Source organism: Vombatus ursinus, unplaced genomic scaffold (assembly GCF_900497805.2).
Source record: "Vombatus ursinus unplaced genomic scaffold, bare-nosed wombat genome assembly UNPS02014786.1, whole genome shotgun sequence".
In the NCBI taxonomy this organism is placed as follows: domain Eukaryota; kingdom Metazoa; phylum Chordata; class Mammalia; order Diprotodontia; family Vombatidae; genus Vombatus; species Vombatus ursinus.
Window position 1 is genome coordinate 37,644,830 of NW_020954564.1, and position 23,336 is coordinate 37,668,165.

The 23,336-nt window shown below is 39.3% G+C and overlaps 1 protein-coding gene across 2 annotated transcripts in view; it reads right to left on the reverse strand.

Moving 5' to 3' along the window:
* The window catches only part of LOC114047044 (astrotactin-2), a 1,078,351-nt gene that overhangs the window by 716,233 nt on the left and 338,782 nt on the right, over positions 1–23,336 (reverse strand). The gene's annotated exons all lie outside the window — the stretch shown is intronic.

Below are 23,336 nucleotides of genomic sequence, written 5' to 3' on the forward strand. Positions count from 1 at the left end.
TCTTTAGGAAATCGCTGGATAACAACTTGCTGGGTATGTTGTTGAGGCAATTTATTTTTCAGGCATGGTTTGAAGAAGATGGCCACTGAAATCTCTTTCAAATCTAAAATTTTGTGTTTTGATAACTTTGTTTCCCTTGGGTCTATTTTGCGACAAGGATTTTTACAAGGGGAGAGAGGACCCCCTCCCAGAAGGAGTAGAAGCTGGGGCCTTAGTGCAAAGTCACACAAGAAAACACTATGAAGCATCATTACAGCTAAGATGCTGGGAAAATTTCAGCAATGGTTCCCCAAGTAACTGTAACTCAGGCACCAGGCATACTTGGTCTATTTCTTGTCTCTGTCTATGTTGTTAAATTTATGGACTAGCAATAACAGTAATGACATTAGTGCATGTTTATTTATAAAATGCTAACACCTGAAGAACTTTGAGTATTTGAGCAGAACCACTACTACATTTTACAAGTATGTGTTGTGTGTTTAGATGTAGATATAGGTATAGATACGTATGGAGCAGCCAGTAACAGTAGCTGTGGGAATCATAACTAAGAATGCTTTTCTCCAGTTCCATCTTCAACAGAATCCTACATTAGCAGTCTTGTTTGGGTTCTGGTTTATGAGCAGCAAGCAATAGAAGAAATGAAAGCCAGTTGGGAAAACAGTATACCAAAAGTCAGTTTTTCTCCAAAGAATGCCCACCCCAACCCACCCCACAGTGCCTGATAAATTTCCCAAAGATTTGCATTAGGAGGACTTTCTTTGGTTTCTGTCTGCTTCCCCATTGGAAACACGACGTTGACAGTATTTATTTCATTGCCCAGAGAATGTAAATATGCCAGTGAGTGCCAAGGCTTGGAATAGTGTTAATAATTTATTCAACAAATCACATAATGTGCATTTGTGATACATGATTTATAACCTCCCACTAACTTCTGTATTTACCCACCTGACTTCCTCAGACATGTCAAGGGCTCATGTTTTTGGTTTGGAGACTAAAGCTATTCCTGAATGCTAGAAGTGCAAAAAAGAATCCTGGAAAATCTGCTCAGAAAACAGCACAAGGGCTTTCTTTCCCAGATGAGATCAAAATGTTCTTATTTTCCCCCCTTAAGAGCAAAGACGGCAGACTTTCGAACGAATAGGTCTGGGTCAAAAGTGAGTAGGAAAGATTTCCTAATCACCAACATTTCTGATGGAGCAGGTGATGGATGCTGTGAGGAGATGGTAATAAGCAAGAATATGAGGATGGTTTTATGTGGGTGGGAGTCGTAGGTCACTGGGAGTTATTTTTTGCTTTCCTGTTTGCATACCCTCTCTGATATCCCATCACTTGTGGGTGGAGAAGCTCTTGGAAAGCAAAGAAGTGGGAATGAAATCTACAAGTGCTGTGTAAATATTACAATAACTCATATCCATGTAGTTTTGATACTTACAGAATTTTTCTTTATAACAATGCAGACCCAGAGTTAAGTGACTTGTCCAAGGTGGAAATGACAGTTATGTGGTACAGCCAAAATTTGAACCCAGGTCCTTTGAAATAAAATCTAGTGTTCTTTATATCCTGTTGCATTATGAAAACATGAAATTGATTTCCTGGTGTAGAAAACAGACTCTGCCTTATTTGATTTGAAAAGAAATCCTGCAGACTATAGTTGTAGCTCTAGTCTACCCTGGGCAGGTAGGTAGTGTAGTAGATAGAACACCAGCCTGGAGTCAGCAAGACCTGAGATCAAATATGACCTCAGTTATTTAATAGCTGTGTGACCTTGGGCAAGTCACTTAACCCTGTTTTCTCCGTTTCCTCATCTGTAAAATGAGCTGGAGAAGGAAATGGCAAACCACTCCAATATCTTTACCAAGAAAACCTCAAATGGAGTCATGACTGAAATGACTGAACAACCAAAATCGCAATAACAGTCAACCCTTGTTAGCTGATTAAGGTTTCAAGGGTTGTTTGGTTGTTAGCGTTGGTCATGGTGCTTTTTTCTTTTAACATTAGAGTTCCTTGTTTTGCGATCTTGCTCTCCTCCCCACTGTGCCGCTGCATTATTATATATCCCAGCGTCACAGTAAAGGTCTCTAGGTTCCTCCACAGAATGCTCAGTAAGTAGAATATCAGCCTTTCCTTGAAGACCATCAGCAAGGGGAAATTCAGCATCTCCCAAGGCAGTGTGACCATCTTGGAAACAGCCTGAATCATTAGGAAGCTTTTTCTTCTTCTTCTTTTCCCTTACTAAAAGCTACCTTTCTGGTAATTGCCACTCACTACTCTTAGCTCTGCCCTCTGAGGTCATGTGGAACGAATTTAAGCTCTCCTCAACCTGACAATCTTTCATATACTTCATGGTATTCATTCTCACACCTACCCTCAAATCATCTACTGTTCCCAATTCCTTTAAATAATCATCATATATCATTGCTTTCAGTCAACACTCCATCCCCGTCACCCTTTTCTGGGTTTGTTTCTTGTTCTTACTAAAATGGGGTCCCCAAAGTTAATAATGATATACCAGCAGTGGTGCAGCCAGGCTGGGGCAGGGCTTTATACTCCTTCACGACCCAAAACTTCTCTAAGTTGGGTTTAAGATTCAAAGTTTCTGAGGCATCTTAACTCCCTAAAATGACAACCAATACCACAGCTGAGGCCTTACACTGGTATTTAATGAATTGAGTATTGTTTTTTATTTAGATTTGACTAATTAAAATGCATATTTCCTCTCTCATTTCCTCTTCTGCAGGGAAGGGAGACTTTAGGTGTGGAACACTGCACATACTGTTGATTTGTTGTTGTTGTTGTTCAGTTGCTTTGGTCTTGTCTGACTCTTTGTGACCCCATTTGGGGTTTTCTTGGCAGAGATATTGGATTGGCTTGCCATTTCCTTCTCCAGCTCATCTTACAGATGAGCAAACTGAGACAAACAGGTTTAAATGATTTGCCTGGGGTCATACAACTAGTAAATATCTGAGGCTGGATTTCAACTCAGGGAGATGAGTCTTCCTGACTCCAGCTCCAACATCGTATCTACTGAACCACTTAGTTAGTTGCCAACACTATTGATTACCTTTCTGAATTGTTTTCTTCCCTTCTCTTTTTAAAATTCTTTATTATAGGGGATAGCTCCCTGGGTAATGGAGGGGGAAATCAAAATGATGTAAAAAAAGAAAATGTTTCAGCGGAAAAAATAATGTATTTGAAACCACAGGACCTGATTTCAAATCTTAGCTCTGCCACTTACCTAAGTCACCTATGTGACTTTGGGCAAATCCATTAACTTCTCCTGGCCATAATAGAGTGAGGGGATTAGATGAGATGTCCTCTAATATTACCTTCCACTCTAAATCTATAATGCAATAAAAACTTTAAAACATAAATTGGATTGATTGATTGAAAATAATTAAAACTTGGCTACCATCAAGGTATGGTGGAAAGAATATTGGACCAGGAACCTGCAGACCTAGATTCTGGTCCTAGTTTACAACTAACTAGCTGAGTGACCTTGGGCAAATCACTTGGTTTCTATGAACCTCAGTTCCTTCACCTGAAAAATGGGGTTAATTGCTCATATGATCACTTACCATTTCTACTGCGCAAGTATAAATGCTGCTCAAATGAGGCAGCATATGGGAAAGCATTTTGTAACTGTGAAGTACTATATAAATATGACCTATTCAAAACTGCCAGCCCCTTTCAACCTATTTTGTAAATCACCTCAGCAAATTTCATCTTATTACAAACTGATTCTATACTCAGAGAGAGGGAACAGAAAAGCCAGCCCTTTGCTTGGGCATTATGACATACTAAAAGGCCATGGAGCCAGATTTCTATACCCAGCACTCTTTCCCATGGATGCCAATTAGATGCCTCTCTGAATGGATTCTATCTCTGTGCAGAGTTTGGGAAGAGCTGGCAAAATATCTTATTCCCCTCCAAAGATTCAGCACCTGCTGAAAAAGGAGGAGACATTTAAGGTGGCTGCTATGAGCAGTTGGTACTGTCAACACACACGCCCATTGGCAGTGGTCTTGTCTGAAAGGCCCTTCCTCCCTCATGGGCTGCTAATGACTTGTTTTCCTCCTCTGACCCTAAGAACTAGCCTATTCAGGACTGTCCCTTTTTTTCTTCCCTAACTCTCTCTTCAATAAGGAAAGTGATGGGGAAGGAGGAATGGGGTGAGGTGAGGATAGGGGAGGGACACTGTTGTCTTGGCCTTTTGGTCATAGGACATTTCTAAATCAACCTGATAAAGACAGAATCAGGAGATGAGTCTATAAAAATATACTTGAATTATGTCATGTTTATCAGCTTGAAGCACATAGCATCAGCCATATGTGGGCTCTAAACAAAACAACAATTGCTTTGTAAGCCTCCTCCCCTCCCAGGTGATAACAGCTGAATTCATCATGTTCATTTCATGCTGATGTTAAAAGTCAGGGAGTGGGCAGACTGTAGTTGTTGGGAGTTCTACAGCTTTTGTCCTCTCCATCTTTCGGTCAACCTTTTCCAGTTATTCACTTTTCTGTTCTACAAATCTCTTAGTCAGTCAGTAGTAAGACAATAAACATTTAGGACTTAAAATGTGCCAAGCAATGTGCTAAATGCTGGAGACATAAAGAAAGGCAAAAGTCTCTCCAGGAGCTCAAATCCCCCACTAGAGGCCCTCACCAATAAATTCTAGCAGGGCCTCTCTCAGTGATCTTTGTACATCCCCAGAAAAATGAAAGACAAGAGAGCAGTCCTGTGTAATAAGTGTAACCTTGACCCTTCAATGGATTGACTTCTTATTAAGAATCGATCTTGTCCATTACAGCATGGCTCCACCCTGGCTCAGTCCCAGGGACAACTCTAGATCTGGAATGAGCAAGTGGATTTTTAAACAATGGGATATGAACAGTTCCAGATGCTAGTACCTACCCCAAGCTACCTCCCATTCAGTCATACAGAGCAACAAGACTCTTCTGCTATTTAAACTAAAATCTCTACCATTATATTGGGATAGCTATCTATCCATCTCTCTCTGTATCTCTCTCTTTCCCTGTCTCTCTCTGTCTCTCCTCTCTGTATTGGATTAGACAACAAAGTGGGAGCTGTTGTATCCAAAAAGGCCCTAATTAAAATAGAAATTTTTTTCTGGGGGGGGGGGGGGGGTGGAGAAGGACCAGAGGGAGGCTTCTTTCACTAACACAGGGACACACTAGTTAGCCTAGGAAAACAAAGTAATAAAATATTAGGGCTGGAAGGGATTTAGCCCATCTAGACTAAAACCTAATTGTATACAGGGGGAATCTACACAATTAGGCTTTAGACTAGATGGGGTAAATCCATCTAGTTCCAGTTTCCAGGGCCTAGAGTGTACTCCCTTCTCACAGAAATCCTCCTTCAAGAACCTAGCCCAGTGCCTGACAAAGAGTAGGCATTTAATAAATAATTTTTGAATGAATATGTACCTGTTTGATCTTAGGCAAATCATTTAACATCTCTGGTTCTCAGTTTTCCCATTTGTAAAATGTGGGTGTTGGACTAGTTAACCTCCAAAGTCCTGTCCAAATTAACATCTATGCTTTCATTCTATGATCTTATAAGATATAGTACTTAGTAATATTTCAAGGAAGGGGGGAAACAAGCATTTATTAATTCCCTACTAGGTACCCGGCACTGTGTTAAGAACATTACAAATATTTTCTCATTTGATCCTTACAACAACCCGGAAAATTAGGTGCTATTATTATCTCCATTTTATAGTTGAGGAAACTAAAGCAGAGGCTAAGTGACTTGACCAGAGTCACACAGCTAGCGGCTAAGATAGAATTTGAACTCAGGTCTTCTTGACTCCAAGCCCAGTACTCTATCCATTGTACCATCTAAATGCCTCTCAGAACCCTATTCTCTGTTTTCCAAATTCATAAGTTAAGCAGAAAACTGAATACAAGTTCACTACATTTCCCTGGGAATGGACAGCACAAAAGCCTGGAAGTAGGAGATTGAATGTTGCATGTGAGAAACAGAGAAAAGACCAGTTTGGTTGTATCACAGAGTAAGAGACAGGGAGGAATACACAATGATACTGGAATTATTGATTGGGGCAAGGTTATGAAGGGTTTTAAAAGATGAACAGAAGAACTTACATTGTATTCCAAAGATGCTAGGCATCCACTGGACTTTATTTAGTAGGAAAGTGACACAGACAGAATCTGAGCATAAGGAAAATCACTTTGTCAGCATTATGAAGGATGGACTAGAATAGCGAAAGACTTGAGGCAGGCAGAGCCATCAGGAGGCCATCGTAATAATCTAGGATAGTAATAAGGAACTGGACTAAGGCTGGTAGTGTATGAACAGAGACAAAGGGTAAGAAAGAAAAACAAGGGATGTTATAGAGAGAAAAATGGCAAAAAAAATGTTAACTCATTGGATATTTGGAGTGAGGAAAAGTAAAAAAAAATAAATGATGACAAAATTATGAGATTGTCAAATTGGACAAATTATGATACCTTTGACAGAAAAAGGGAAATCTGGAAGAGGGATGGGTTTGGGGGAAATCATGAGTTGCTTTGGACTTAAGTTTCAGATGTCTCTGGGGCATGGAGTTGGAAATGCAATTGGTAATGTAGCATAGAAACTCAGGAGAGAAATTGGGGCCAATTACATAGATCCGAGATTCAGTGGCATAGAAATGAAAATTAAACCCATGGGAGCTGATGAACTGGACATGTGTATTGTGAGAAGAGTAGGGACTCAAGGAGCACCCACAGATAGAGAACATGATATGGATAATGAGCCAGAAAAGGAGACTGGGAAGGAGTGGACTATAAGGCAGGAGGAAACACAGGAGAGAATAGTGAAATGAAAGTGCAGAGAGGAACGGGTTTCCAGGAGGAAGCGATCATCAAAAGTGTCAAACGCAGCAGACAGGTTAAGAAGGGTGAAGACTGACAAAAGTCCATCAGGATTGGCAATTAGGCGATCATGGATAACTTTCGTGTTAAATAAACCTTTATCAGTAAGCCTGAGTACTAAATTTCCACAGGTCATTTCTATGAGGAAATGTGTTCCAAGTTTAAAACTTATTTAGAAACTTTCAGAGCACAACTTGTCTCTAGACTAGAAAGTGAAGGCAATAATAAAAGGAGGCGCTACAGAGACCGAGAGTACTCTGAGTGTTTAAAGCTGACAGGAGCATAAGTGCTAGGTAAAAGCTCTTGGAGAGCTATAAATAGCCAGTGGAGTGACCCTACTTGCCTCTCCTCCCCATGGGGGTGGCTATGCCAGCTTTAGCTTTCCTGGTACATGAAAGCTTCTGAAAGAATTGTTTTCCCAGGAGCTTTTGGCTACCTTGTGCATGTCAAGGGACTTTGCAGTTTCTAATTATCTCCCTTTATGTTCAGGCTGAGACTTGTTAATACAATAAACCAGCGTTTCCGGGACACACTCACACACAGAAACATCTCAAGGTGTTTTACAAGCAGAAGATCATGTTAAATCAAATCAAATACCAATTAAAGATTAACAGCAATGCTAGGAAGCTGTTATCTGCCATCCAGTAGTGGCCTCTGGGGCAGCAGTGAGTTTCTACCAAGCAACAGTTATTCCCATTCCAGCCCAATTTACTCTTTCAGGATCTGCTGGCCCCAACAGCCTGTGCCTAAACAAATCAAGGCTCTCTTCTTAGAAGTGTTCCCAGGTGCCCTGTTTTCCCAGTACTTGGCCCTCTCTGAATGCTTCTCCCATCAATGGGCTCATACCTTCCTCCCCAAATTCCAGTTTGCCAAAACCATGATACAATTCACTTCCATCTGCAAACTACTCAATAATAGTAAAAGCTGACATTTATACAGTGCCTTTAGGTTTACAAAGCATTTTACAAACATTATTTCATTTGCTCCTCATGTTCTTACTACGGTTTCCTTCTAGCAATAATTGCAAGGAAATGATTGGTCACAGCAATCTATTTAAATGCCCATGTGGGTAAAATGGCAAAAGGGAACAAATGCTGTTGCCCAGAAAAAAGTTTCAAGTCTTCAGGGGGAGAAAAGGAACAACAATAATAACAAAACAATAATAAAAAAGGAACAACAATAAAAAAGCAATTTTATGGATTTAAAAAAAAATAAGAGGCACGGTTGAGTAATCATGCTTCTATTCTCACTCATTTTTTTTGTCTTTCATTTTTCATATTAGTAAAATGGAGAAAATAATATATTAGTGCTGGCTGCTACTTCATAGTGTGGCCAAAAAAGTACTAAAATTGGAGTCAGAATCAAAGAACATCAAAGTAGGAAAGATCTTAAACACCATCTAGTCTAGAATCATGCTTAAACAGTGATCAGCTTTATAACATCTCCAACAAGTGGTCATGCCATCTTCCTTTAGAGATTACTGCAAAGGACTAATTCTTTACTTTCAAAGGGATCTCTCCAGATCAGAGGTTCCCAAACTTATTTGGGTAGCACTCATTTAAAAAAAATACTCAGTGCCCCCCTGGAAATCTACTTTCTTTAACCTTTTAATGCTTTTTTTTTGAAATTTGCATCATTTCAAAAAATATAAAATATATTACATATACACAAATTACATGTTTTTAAATGACACATCTTAAATTTAATAATTTACTGTAAATTTGTGGGATTTTTTCCTGCATTGAAATTTTGCTAACTCAATATCATATCATGTAACCATACAGCATCATATTGTAAACAAGTCATTACACACACATATTCCCAATGATGTATGCTGGACTTCTCCACAATGCGATACATGCTCGCCTACCAACACTTGCTTGTTAAGACATGTTGGCAGACTTGACCACTAATCAGTCATAATTTGCATTTTGTGCGTTTATTTGGAAACAATGTAATCACTATTACTTTAACTCTGTTATACAACAGATGAATATGTATGCACGGGTTTTTAAAAATTTTCTTGTCTTCTTTTCTTTTGCTTCCACTGCCCCCTTAAGTACAGAAGGGTGGGTATCAGCATCCTTCAGGGGAGTGGCCACACTAATTAAATCATATTATGCCTTCTGAACTATAAAAGAAAGTTGGTACTACTAGTCTTATCATTTTAATTCTTCACTGTGATAACAGACTCCCCAGAATCTATTTTATGAGTGACAAAAATTTAGCACATTGAGTTTTGATAAACTCAACTAATATATCTACAAAGAAAGAGACAACCCAAGAAGAAAAGACTAAACATCTCTGAATTCTGCATTCTGTTTGGTCTTGTTGCTCCTTGGGAGGTTTTAAAATCTGTTTCTGATACATTCTTCTCAAGTCTCAGTTGGTTTAAGACATTGTGGATTGTAACGCTGGGTGTATGAAAACAAACGCCTTCTTCTAGAGCACTGTCTTTCAATTGCAGATCACCTTTTTTTCAGCTTGCATTTTGATAGAGATATCCTGGAGCCTTGTTCCAGCTAAAGGTGAAAGGACATAAAATAGAAATAGGAGGGAAGGAGTATGGGAGAGAGAAAACAAGGAACAAAGAGGGAAAGAGAAATTATAGACAGGGAACAAGAGGGAGAAAAGGATAAGGAAAGTAGGATAGAGAAGTAGGGACAACTAAAAATTTACTTGGGATTTGGGTAATGGGTTGGATTCTAGCACTCTTGCTAACTGGAGGAGTATAAGCAGATAATTTTCTCTCTTAGTGTTTTTTCTTGCCTCCATCTTTAAAATGAAGAGTTCAGACTAGATCAGTTGTTGCTAACCCAGATTTAATGAATTTTTAAAAAGTGACAGCTGTAGTTCATTATAATTTGTTTCCTAATAATCCTATCTATTTAGTTTTATGTATTGAAAGAAATTAATCTGAGAAAAGATTCATAGGTTTCACCAGACTGACAACGGGGTTCAAGACATAAAAAATTAAGAACCCCTAGGCAAGGTAACTTTGAAACAATCTCCTCTTAGTCTATGATCCTACAGTGCAGGGGCTAGGGTGTCAATAGGAGAAGGCACAAAGGAAATAATAGAGTTGAAAGGGACTTCAGGGATTGTGTAACCCAGTTCCACCATTTTACAGATGAAGAAACACAGGCTCACAAGAAGGGCTGTTATTAGCCTGTATGTATGCAGCACTTTGGTTTCAGAGGTGGTACTAGGACTCATATCTACAGATATATAGTTCCATGATTTTTCTAGTTTTCTTTTGACTCAAGTCTACTAGATCTTTGAGAGTGAGTGGATTGAAGCATGAATGAAGTGGAAGGATGGAGAGAGAGAAAGATGGAAAGGGTAAAAGAAAGAAGAAAGAGAAAAGGAGGATAAATAGATATGAGAGACGGAGGCAAAAAGGGATTGAACAGAAAGAAAAGGAGAGGAAGGTCTAAAGACGGTGAATGAAGTTCCCCATGTACATTGAAGTAGTAAAATAAGCTAACAGAGAAAAAAGAATGTTACAAGATGGGCCAGGCAAGCTTGCCTGTTCTGTCATAGATGAGAACTGTTCTTAGGCAACTGGGGAGGGGGAGGAGCTGTAACACCTTGGAAATTCTAAATGTGGAATCCTAGGAAATGTATAACTTCCCTTTCTTAATACCAAAACCCCTTTACCAGAAAGATGGTTATAATAATAAAAAATAGGAAGTGACTTAGTAGGTTTAGTTTGAAAAAAAACTAAATAAGACTGGAAGACAGCCTGCTCTGGTAGCCCAGACAGTGGTTAACAACAAATCCATCACCTGGTCGTCAACTTTATGGTGATGAGCCTCTCTTCACTTAGCTGGACTGGTGCTTGGATTGCAGACACAGTTTATGGCTGGGCCTAGGTCTGAAGTATTAACAACTTAGTGGAACCTATCCAGCTTGTGCTCAGCTTGCAGAGTCTGTAGGAAGCCGAGTCCAGTGAGAGGTTGTAGAGGTCAAACTTATTCTATATCATCATACCATAACACACTAATCACTCAATTTCTCTGTGAAACAATTAACAATCCCTTAAACTTATGAAGTGGAAATTTAATGACCTTGTTAAATTCCCCCATTATCTTGGGTTGTAAGATGCATTAAAAAGGACTTTAAAAAAAATCAGAATTTCTGAGTGCAGGGAGATCTTTGAGACTACTTAGCATGGCCCCTTCATTCAGTAGATAAAGAAAATCAAAAGCACTGAGAGAGGAAATGAGTTGTTCTAGATCACGAAGCTAGAATAAAGCTAGAACAGGGCTAGAACCCAGGTCTTTTGACAATTGATCCATTTCTCTTCCCACCATACCCATACTATGTTGACTCTTAGGGAAAAGGAAGTTAATAATACAAAGGGTCATATTTATACTGAGTAATCTCTCTTTGAAATTGAGTCAGAACTAGAAGAGATCTTGGAAATCACCTGGTTTGACCCCTCTCCTTTGACAGATGAGGGAACTGAGGACCTGAGAGCTGAAGTACAATTAGTAAGTGTCAAACAGTATCCAAAGACTAGGTATTCTGATTCCCAGTCCAATGCTCTTGACACCCAGGGTGCTACCATGACCCCGAGCTCACAATTATTCACAATGGGACTGAAGACAACAAACATAAAGTCCAACCACTTCTTTTCTCTCATGTGGTTACAGGTAATTCAAAGGCCTCGGGATACCTCCACAACTAACCTCCTATTTCCAGTTCACTGAGTTCAGTGACCTCAGTAGCAGCTGCTGATGGCACTAGGCAGCCCTGAATCCCTTAGTCCTCCTCCACATACATATCACTTGATGTTCTCGAGCCCTCTAACAAAAACTCCTTCATGGGCAGACTGCAGGGAACTATCTATCAGAACAAGGCATCAGCATGTCTGCAGTACGGCCACTGATGTACAGAGGCTGGTGGTATAGGCTGGGATTTTTAATTAGCTGAGAGAAGGAGTCAAGCCCACTCAGATGGAGAGAAACAGAGATGCCTAACAGGCTCATAAATTCAGAACCAAGGACTCAAGGGGGTGCAGGGAGAAAGGGAGGAGTGTCTCTCATTATACCTCTTTTTCTCCTTCTTGCACTGAGTAGGATGTTACAATAGAAACATAGGCAACTTCTAACATCATTTTTTTGTATTCTCCTCTCTACTCTCCACTCTCCCTGAGCACACACACACACAGGTCAGAGTTGGATGAAGCCCTGGGGTACTCATATCTATCAGCTTGATGGTAAGGGTAATTCCATTCCATTCAACTAAACAAGAATTTATCAAGTGCCTACTATGTGTCAAGCACTGGGCTGGGTTATAATATCCATCTCCTTTTCTCTAAAGTTCCCTTAAGACACCAATCCCTGGCCAGTGTATTTATGCTGAGCTGCCTGGTAACAAACGGCTGGTTACCATGCGGAGGGCGACAGCTAAGCGATTAGTGAAATTTGTTACCCGTGCGTCTCTGAACAAAATTAAATTAAAAGTGCTACTTTGCTGTCAAGATAAGGGCCAGGCTGGTGAGATAATTTTTCACTCTCAAACACTCAATTACCCAGTGAGGCTGGATCAGTTATAATCAAAAAAAAAAGGAAGAAAAGAAAAAAAAGAAAGGGAAAAAATACAGAAGCAGAGCCTAGAGGAACAGATGTAAGGGTTGTTATCTCTATCAGTGGCCAGGGAAAGTAAAAGAGCCTGTTGCCATGGTGATGGGCTGGGCCACTTGAGGTAGATGGAAGATGGAGTCTTGTTTAGATCTGATGCTCCCTAGTGAAGCAACCTTTGGCCTATGGTGTTTTTGACCTGGTATGAAAGTAATGTTTGCTAGACCAGATGAGTGAGAATGGTACACTGAGGAATCAGAGAAGCTAAGAGCTAGAAGGGACTATCTAAAGATTGTCTAGTTCAGCTTTTTAACTTTACAAGTGAAAAAATCTAGTAAGCAGTCCAAGGCCATACTTGTAGGTGGCAATGGTGCTGGGACAAAACTCCTCCTCATCTTCTTCTCTTTCTCCTTCTCTCTCTCCATGATCACTTTTTCCCAAAGGATCTTCCAAATTCACCTCCTTCCATGAAACCTTCCTTGCCTTCCCTCGGATTCAACTCTAAAAGGTCTCCAGATAATGTTCCTAAAATTCTGAGTTGATGTGCAGAGTTTCATGGATTATTATAAAGCATTTATTGTCAGAGTGAGAAGGGAATTTATAGAAGAAAGGCCATAAGATTTGGAGCAGGAAAAGACATGAGAGACTGTCTATTTTAAACCTAATCATTTTATAGATTCAGAAACTGAGGATCAGTATGGTTAAACAAATTCTCCAAAGGTACACAGGTTATAAACAGAAGTTGTGGGATCCAGACCCTAGTCCTGTAACTACAAATCTAATTTCCTTCCCCATATTTGTTACTGAAGTCTAGAAGAGAGATTTCCTGTTTCCCAGTCCAATGATCTTATTACTGGACCATGTTAGGCCATCTGGCTAATGTGCCCCTGGAATGCTATGTCTTGACGATTAGGGCAGAGGATGTATGTGTTTTGGTAAGAGGTTAGGACATGACAATGTCCACAGATTGTTCTTGTTATAGGGGTTAACAATATGACTTTGATCTGACTTCCAGCATAGTCCCTACATACATCAACAAGGGGAATAATCCTTGTAGAGAAAGAGCCCACTTAAATAATGTCAAGTAGTTTACCATCAGATGTGGTTTTATCTATGGAAATATGACTGGAAAAGGTGAAGATACTTTGTTGCTGAGCTCTAAGGAACAATGGACTTTTCCACCTGACTTCTAAAACCTCGTCTACAGGTTGTCTCTCCTATTAGAATGTGAGTTCTCTGAGATCAAGGACTGTTTTGCTATTCTATTGTATCCCCAGTGCTAAGAACAGTACTTTGGATCTTGTCTTCTAACTACCTATGATGGAATATATAGAAAAATCAAATCAATATAACCAGAGGACTCCTTGGAGGAATGAAGGCAGGGGGAAAATATCACGTAACACCAAAAATTCCCCCATCTTACCACAAGCATGAATCAGTCCCTGAAATAATCTTGAAACTGTATGGTAATTCCTCCTCCTTTTTGATGCCATTTGGCCCAGCACCCTGTCAGCACAGACTTCAAACTAAAGGAGACGGCTGTCAGGAATGAAACTGGAGACAAAAGGCGATAAACCAAACATGTCATTTTTCATTGCTTACACTGGCAAGAGGGAATAATCAGTCTCTTTCACTTTCTACCTTTACAAGAATACTCAGTGGGATTCTCCCGCCCCCCTTTAAGTGAAAGATATGCAGCACTCCTTTTTCTTTCCAATTTTGTTGTCATTTTTCTTCCTAATGCCAAGGAAAGCTTGGCATGTGGGGGAAAAGTCCATAGGATTAGGGTTAAGAGAGGGAAGATAATTGAAACACTGACTGATCTAGTTCCTTCCTTCTATAGCTAAGGAAATGATTAGTAGAGAGGTTAAGGGACTTGCACAAATCATAAAGAGAGTAAATAGAAAAGTTGGGATTCAAACAAAGGGCCACTAATTTTGAACAGAGAGGAAAAATAAGAGAAAGGGAGAGAGAGAGAGAGAGAGAGAGAGAGAGAGAGAGAGAGAGAATGAGAACAGCAAATGATGTCAAGTCCCCTTCTTGGTTTCTCTCTATTTAGAGACTCATAAAAATATCAAAGCTAGAAGGGTCCCAATGATTTAGAAATGTTAAAAGGATGTTAGAGCAGGAAGCAACCTTAGAATATGGAATGTCTAATCTAGAAGAAACCTTAAAATATAGAATATTAGAGCTATAAGAAAACTTAGTTCATAGAATATTAAAATATAAATGAACATGAGATATGCTGATGTTAAAAAACACAATGTTAGAGCTGTGAATGTTTAAGCTAGATGAACCTTAAAATACTAAATATTAGAACTGGAAAAGAACTGAACTCAGAGCAAAGATTTTGGAGCTGAATAGGACCTGAGAACAATCATTTTTAAGGCTGAAAAAACCTTAAGAGACAATTTCTCTTATTTGGTGGATAAAGAAAAGGACTACAGAAAGGAATTGGTATGCTAAAATCAAAAAAGCATTTAGTAAGCTCTTATGATGTGCCAGGCAAGGTCATATCGTTTTTTGTTTGTTTGTTTTTTGTTTGTTGTTTTTTGTTTTTTTTTTTAGTGACAGAATCTAGATGTTCTTACTCACAGTCAAACTAGAAGAAAAACTAATTAGACCATTCATTACAAGGTAAAAAAAAAATCATTTTCCCCCAGCATATGTCTATCTGAGAGAGTTGACATGAGGCTGGTGTGTATAGATGAGACTTGCCAAGTTCTCTTAAGAACAACCCCCTCAGAGTAGACCCATAGAACTTCTCACAGATGTTGTTTTCACACAGTATGTATTTTGTGGCTTTTCAGCTAGACCTCTGCAAATCAACTGCAATGCTTTCACAGCCACTGGACTACATTGAAGCATACTATGTGTCACATGGAGTAATTTTTCAATATGGTCTCCCACTATTACTGCTAGCACCACGGCCAGAGATATTAGGGAGAATGAATACTGTGAGCTGAATCAGCACTATGGTAAAGGGCAGCACCAAGGCTTTTTTGTTTTGTTTTGTTTTGTTTTGCTTTGCTTTGTATTGGGTAATAGAGCCATCTCACTCTGTGATGAGTTAGGGAGGAGGAAAGGACTACCTCATAGCCAGTCAGCATAAGACCAGTTATTGCTGTAGAACTCAGTAATTATTTTCATTTCCTTGAGAAGATGACTCAGATGCAAGTGAGTATTTATGACATGATAAAATTTGTGTCCTTCCTGTTTGCTGACCTATGAGAAATAGGCTAGGGGAGCTGAATATGTTTGTGTTTATTGATCCCTGAGCATTTCATGTGTTATGTCTATGCTTGGTAAGTCCCAGAATGGCCAGTTTTCTAGCATTATACCTAGGATGAGGCCCAGGGATAGCATGGGACTCCATCTCTAATATAGCACTTCTCTGATATTTCTCTTCATCCACCCTGGGGATGTTATGAGAGCCCCAAATATAATAGTGGAGGACCAATTATAAGTGGATTTATGTTCACCTTTATGCCTTCTCCATATCTCCTAATGAAATAGCAGCATACTTTAAACCAATATGTCTGCCATAGAAAATCAATAATCTTCCATCAACATACCAATACAATATACAACTCATCTTTACTAGTTAATGCTCTGTGAATCAGCATAGTAGGATATTCCATTTTGATTACCTAGCAGCTTAATCTAGTGACAACAGTATAGGGATGAGATTCAGGAGACCACCAAATTAACAGTCTCTAAGATCTGTTCCAGCTACATCTTGATGAGATTTCCCATTACTGAATGTCCTCAAAGGGTACTAGATGTTCAGGGTGTGTGTGTGTGTGTGTGTGTGTGTGTGTGTGTGTGTGTGAGTGAGAGAGAGAGAGAGAGAGAGAGAGAGAGAGAGAGAGAGAGAGAGAGAGAGATTATGCAGAATACTATGGAGAAGATTGCTATTAAAATATGGGTTAAATTAGATGACTTTGTGTATATGCATATATGTATACATGTATATATACATATAATATGTATATACACATATTTGGAATCTAGATAATTTTCCCCTGATACTATGTGACTAAAAGTCCAATATAATGTGATTTAATATAAATTAATCTGTATGAAGCACTTGTTAAGACATTGGGCAGGCAATACAGGTGAGATGGGCTGACTGTGGAACTATGCCAGGAAGTCAGTGAAATACCAGGGTTGCAGTATTTCTAGCTAAGTCAAAAATTCCTTTGTCTGTGTGCCTTTAAAAATCGTCAAGAATCAAGTGTGTTTCATAGAACACTGGAGCAGAAGTCAAGAAATCTGGGTTCTATTCTAAGCTTCGCCATTAACAAGCTATGCACTTGGGTAAATCACTTGCCTTCTTTAGGCCTTTGTTTCTTCATTTGTAAAATAAGGAAGCTAGATTACATGATTTCTAGTTCCCTTACAGATTTAACACTTTATTTTCTACCATTTCATGTTCTGAAGCCCCTTCTACTTTGGATCATTTATATTTGGGCATTCTATGTTCTGCTCTAACACTCTAACGCGCTAACATTCTATGAAGCTATGAAGTTTTTCCAAAGTAATCTCTCTGTTTTTAGCTTTGCATTAGACTCTGAGGGGAGAAGGAGTAACCCTAGTGACAAATCAGACATTCTGGGTACATTATAAATATCCTTTGTATTGAAATTTATCTGGTAGCTGCTGATATGCCCCCCTGTCCAGATCATATGCCCCACTTGCTTTCTCATTTAGTTATAGGATCTCCACTGTTTTCTGGATGTTAACTTCATCTTCATCTCTTCCAGATAAACTATCAGCTCTCCAAGGGCAGGGACCCTATTTTCACCTTCTGAGTCTCTCACAGTATCCCAGCACAGTTGTAGGCTTGTAAATATTACTCAATAAACTTAATATAGCTTGAAATGAAGATTAATTTATAACTGACAACATCCCAAGGAGTGAACAACCATTAAGAGTTACTAAACCAATGACCAGAACCATAGATTTAGAGTTGGAAAGGACCTCAGATGGCATCAAATCCAAATGTCACATTTTACAAATGAGCCACTGAGACCCAACAAGGTTAAATCATTTGCTCAAGGTCACATCACACAACTAATAAGCATCTCAGGTGGGATCTTATTTGTATAAACAATGCATGAAAATATCTGCATTACAAAATACCTTCTAAAGGGAGAATCTTCATTAATTAAAAAAAGAAATTTTGCTTTTAAAATAAACTTATGATGACAGAATCTCAGAATATTAGAACTTCAAAGGACACTAAAGATCATCTAGTCAAATGTCTTCATTTTACAGAGATATAAACTGGAGCCCCTCAAAAAGATTTGTGACTTGTCTAAGATCACTATTAAGTAGAAGTACAAGATTTTAACTTGGGCCTTCTGACCCCAAATCCTCTATACTACCCTTTTTCAGATTCCTTAAAATAGTGATATCTGTGATTGAATGTGAAACAATATTTGATATGAAAACATCTGATTTATGAACTTTCTAGCCAATATCTATTAAATAAAATGTTATAGCTTACATGTAATAAATTTTATTAGAGGCAGAACAAAAGAACATTTCCCTCTTTTCTTGCTTTCTCTCACTTTTTTTCCCCTCTTCACCTCTCCTATCACACCCAAGAAGTGGAGAAACCTGAGTCTGAGTCTGGTCCTGCCTTTGCCTCACAATGTCACTTTCAGAGAGAAAAAAAGAGGTACTGAAACATCATGGGGCATGTCTTGGGCTTGATTGCAGGCCCTTTAACTCCTAGTCAATTTAACTTTCTAGTAGATTCTGGTGCATCTGTCATGGAGAGAGACGTACCTCACACAGGTTTCTTTCTTAACTGTTCTGAAGAAGTGGGCTGGTTTGAAGTGGTGGGAAACACGGACACAGGAGATGATAGGCAGGCAAGTTTGGTTTATTTTAAGGCTTGCAGAAATTTCGCATGGAGATATTGCTTGTCAGGGTGGCAGAAGGAGGCTAGAAGCTGTCTTCCTCCTTCTGCTCCCCTCCTCCCCTTCTCATCTCTGCCGTGCAGCTTCAAAGCCTCATTAAGCACATTATATTGCTCACAAATGTCAGAAACTACAGCTGAACTTGAGGAAACAAGGTTATACAGTATTTGCAAACAGGTTGACGGCTACCAGGGAATCACTGCACTTGACATTCTCCTGCTGCTTGGTAGTTGAGGTTGGTGGTAGTAGTAGTTTTTTTTTTCCTCAGGCATTTTTAAAGAGTAGAGTGAAAAACACTGCAGGTTTCCCTGACAAATTCATTTTTTCTCCACAGGGAGAGACAAAAAGAGAAGAGAGAGGAAGGAAAGGGAAGACCCCTTTCCTGCAAAGCCAAGTAACAAGAAGTTACCAGTGATGTTGCAGCTGGAAGAATGAGCTAAATCTGATAAATATTACCCAGAAGCAGAATCTTAGAATTTTGAAAATATGCCTTAGAATATAATAACAACAATAATTGTTGTGGTTGTTGTTGTTATAACCAGCATTTATGGGACCCAGAACACCCCTATTAGAGCCTGAGGCTACCTTACAGACTGGGAGTTAGCAAAGGGCCAAATCAAGTCCTTAGCCTGTTTTTGGATGGCCTGCAAGTTTAAGAAGGGTTCCATACAAAAACAGGCAAAGGGCAGTATTTGTCCCCTCCCCACCAGATTTTGCCTATTCTTGTTATAGACCATCTAGTTATAGGATAATAATAGGTTATAATTTTATAGTGTTTTAAGATTTGCAAAATACTTTCTCCAAAACTGTCCTGTTAGATTGGGGACACATACGTATTATAATCTTCATTTATAAATGAGGAAATGAGGTCCTAGGGAGATCACAGGACCATGGATTTAGAGCTGCAAGAGATCTCAGAGGCCAACACACTAATTTTCAGATGAAGAGGCTAAGGTTTAGAGGTTAAGTGACTTTTCCATGGTCACACAGATACTGTCAGAATCATCAGGATTTGAAACCAGGTCTTTTGACTCTAAGTCCAGTGCCCTTTCTACCAGACCACCTGTCTTTCAAGAGATTGGAGTTGGATGGGATTTTAAGGATCAGCTGGTCCAAGGCACTGACTTTAAATATGAGGAAACAGAGGCAAAGAGAGAGAAAGTGACCTGCCCAAAGTTACACAGCTGGTTAATAAAGGAACTGGAATTCAAGCCTAGGTCTTCTCACCAGGGCTTTTCCCATAATATTGGTCCAGTCCCCTCAGTGGATAGATGACAAAGAGAAGCTAAAGATGCTATCAAGATAACACAGGCAGTAAGTAACAGGAACCAACTTAGCTTCTACTCTATCTTTTTCTCCCCTCTATTTCCCTATCCTTGTGCATTCGGTCATCTTCTTCTTGGCCACAGACACAGCCAGGCTGTCTCACCCTGACACAGAGAGCTTTGCTGACTCATTGCATTTTCAAGGAAAGTAATGCTATATGGAGATATGGTTGTAGGAGAAAGCGTAAGGGAGAGATAATGGTGATAAAGGGGGAAAACTGGGACTAATGAGCATGGGACAATATATTTAAGGGGAAGAAGGCTCATTCCATTCCGAGGCTATATTCCCACAGTCTCCATGGGAGAGCAGCAGAGGAAAGTGGAGGTAAAGGATGAAGGGAAGGGCACGAGGGCCCACAGGCTAGGAAGGCCCCATTAAGCTCTTACATTCTATCTGCCAAATCCCATTTTAGCTCATACATTCTATGATTCAGTCTCTGGGAGACATTCACCAAGTTCAAGTTTGATCAAGAAAATACTGTATATTTCCATGCATTCTACATTAATTTGGTGAATGATACATTGCCATGTACACTTTACTATGGAAATGCAATAGTACAGGGGAAGATATAAACAAAACAACATTTATTATCTAAGAGACAGAAGAGGAGAGAAGAAGACAGTATCACCTTTCCTATGAAATGAGTGACAAGAAGTCATCTGTCACATCACAGTTAAAAGCAGAGATATATGTAACATAGCAAGAAAGATCAATGATTGTCCCTCTGCTCATCTCCCCTGCTTTCCCTCTCCATTACTCTCTAACTCCTCATTTCCTCCCTGGCTTTCTTGTCTCATCCATTCTGGCTTTCACATACACCTCCAGGTGGACAATTTGCCCAATATTACCTTACAATTTTATAGCACTTTGAAATTTTCAAAGCATTTTCACATCTGTCATCTTGTTAGAATGTTGCAAATGCCCTCTGACGGATGCAAGGAGAGTTGTAAAGAAAACCTTCTTAGCAATGTGAACTCTCCCAAAAATAGTATAGAATGGGCTGTCTTAGGATAGGATAGATCCCCCCACTTCTGCTGCAAGTTTTCAAGCAGACCCTGGATAACCTATTGCCAAGATGGTGTGGAGGAAATTTCTGTTGAAGTTCAAGTTGAAATAGATGGCTTCTAAGATTTCTTCCAACCTTGGAGTTTTGTGACTTTGCATTATTGTCCCAATTCCATGGGTGAATAAACTGAGAACCAAAGGAGACAAGTAACTTGCATGTGATCAGACATTAAGTCAGTGGCAGAGATGGAACTAGATCTATGTTGTCCTGAATTCTGGCCCATAATTCACTTGGCCACTCTTATTTTTCATCCTTTCTTACCTAGCCCCCTTCTCTTCCTCACCATGTTCACTTTCCAAACATAATCTCAAGAATCTTACAGGTTTATGGTCCAATAACCCTCTCAATACTGGTCTCTACCTTGGTGATTTACCTTGGGATAGTCAATGATCTTTTATTACTATATTCAATTTAGCTTGTCCTTTCAGGGATTCATCACCTTCTGGTGATGCTCTGTGCAATAAATGTGACTCCCACAGACAATGGTAAAGAAATTCACTTGACTCTTTGGTCATCCTATTTAATATCTTAATCAGAGAGGCCATCAGACTCTGACTTCTAGTCCCCAGGGCCAGTGCTGTATCTTTGCACGTTGCTAAGTCCAGTATGCTTAACAAACAAATTAGATGCAGAAAAGCTTTAATCCTAGTTGGATGGGGTGATTCATGATAGGCTAATATGACAGGAATTTCATCTCAGGAAACAACCATCAGGCAAATTTGAGGAGGAGAGAAAAAAAGATGAGAGGAAGAGGATTATATGGGGGGGAGGTAGGGAATAGGAGATCAAAGATGAATAAGAGAAAAGTGGACATAAATGTAAGGAAGAGGAGAAAAGAGATTAAAAATGGAAGAAGGAAGAAGAAGAATGAAGAAAGATAGTACTTTTTAAAACAATCTTAATGTCAAAAGGATGACAATTATTGTGAAGGGGAACTGAGAATCAGCGGAATAAAAGCTCAAATTGGATTGTCAGAACAAAATGGCAAGCTAAAATCGTTATTTGGTGATGAAAGGAATGATGAAGAAGAAAGAAGGATGAGAATGAGTGAGGAAGAAAGGAAGAACAAGGAGAGGAAGTCATCTTGCTTTATCAGTGACCCGGATGAAGGCATAGGTAGCATGCTTATCAGATTCTATGAAGCTAAGAATAACTAAGAAGTTGGATGGTACAATCAAGATCTAGAAAGACCTCAAGCTGTGGCAATAAGCACATTGTAATAAGACAAATTTTAAGAGATCTCTATGAAGTCCTGCACTTGCATTTAAAAATGAATTGTTGAAAGACAGGGTAGGGGATACTTGACTAGAAAATCATGTCAAAGAGACCTAGGGGACAACAGCCAACATGCACCAACAGCATCCCAAGGCAGCCCAACAAAATGATATGACAAGCTACATAAAAAGAGACATGTTTGTCCAGTAGGAGGGAGTGGGAGTTCCACTGTGCTCTGCCATGGTCAGAATACATGTGAAGTAATATGGTCAGCTCTCGGTAACACTTTTTAGGAATGACATTGGCAAACTGCAGCATGTCTGGAAGAAGTTACCCAAGACAAGGAGGATATTAGAGAACAATGCTATATGACTTGAAGGAAATATAGATTTTTAGCCTGAAGAAGAGAAGGCTTAAGTAAGGACATAAGATCAGAGATCTCGAGCTAGATGGGATCACAGAAGCCATATATTTCTATCCCCCTATTTTATTGATGAGGAAACTGAGGTATGAAATTTTTTCAAGTATTTAAAAGTATCGTCATGTAGACTTATTTTATTTGGGCTTGAAGAAAGAGTAGAAGTAGTCAGAATGGATGAGAGTTGCACAAAGTCAGATTTCAGCTTGATACAAAGAAAAATTTCATAAAAGAGGTGACTAATAGTGGAAAGGGTTGCCTTGAGGAGGCAATAGGTTTCCTAAAATTAGAAAACTTTGAGTGGAGGTTGTTTAAGTACTTATTAGAAGGTTGTAAAAAGGGTTCCTGTTGGGTTAAAAGCTGGCTTCAATGACATTGGCTGTCTCCTCCAACTCTGAAAGTCTGTGATGCTATCAGGAAAGATAGGAACAAAATAATAGGCAAATGAGTGATATCAGAGAGGGGAGAAGGAAGAAGTATTCCACGACTTTCTATACCAAAATGCAAATACAATGGAAATAGCTTGGTTATATAAATGAGGTTAGCCAGGTGGCTAAACTGTTCGTGCAGAAACCGGTAATTTGGTTTTGTTTCCACCCTTTCCTTACCTTTTACTTATGACCAGAAATACTGTTATCACTTTTTCTTTGATTATAATTAAATAATCCAGGTTACAGAGGTCCATTCTCCTCTTGCTTTTATTCTAAATGCTAGAGAACTGGTAGAGTTATGGGAGACTGGTGATTGAGGAAGACAACAGGGAGTAGCTGGTGATGGGAAAATTCACACAAAAAAAGACTCCAAAAAAAGAAGAATGAATGACATGCCCACCATCTCATACCTGCAAGGCTTCATTCAGATTTGGGATGAATTATAGGTGCCAGTCTCTGGACGGCTCTC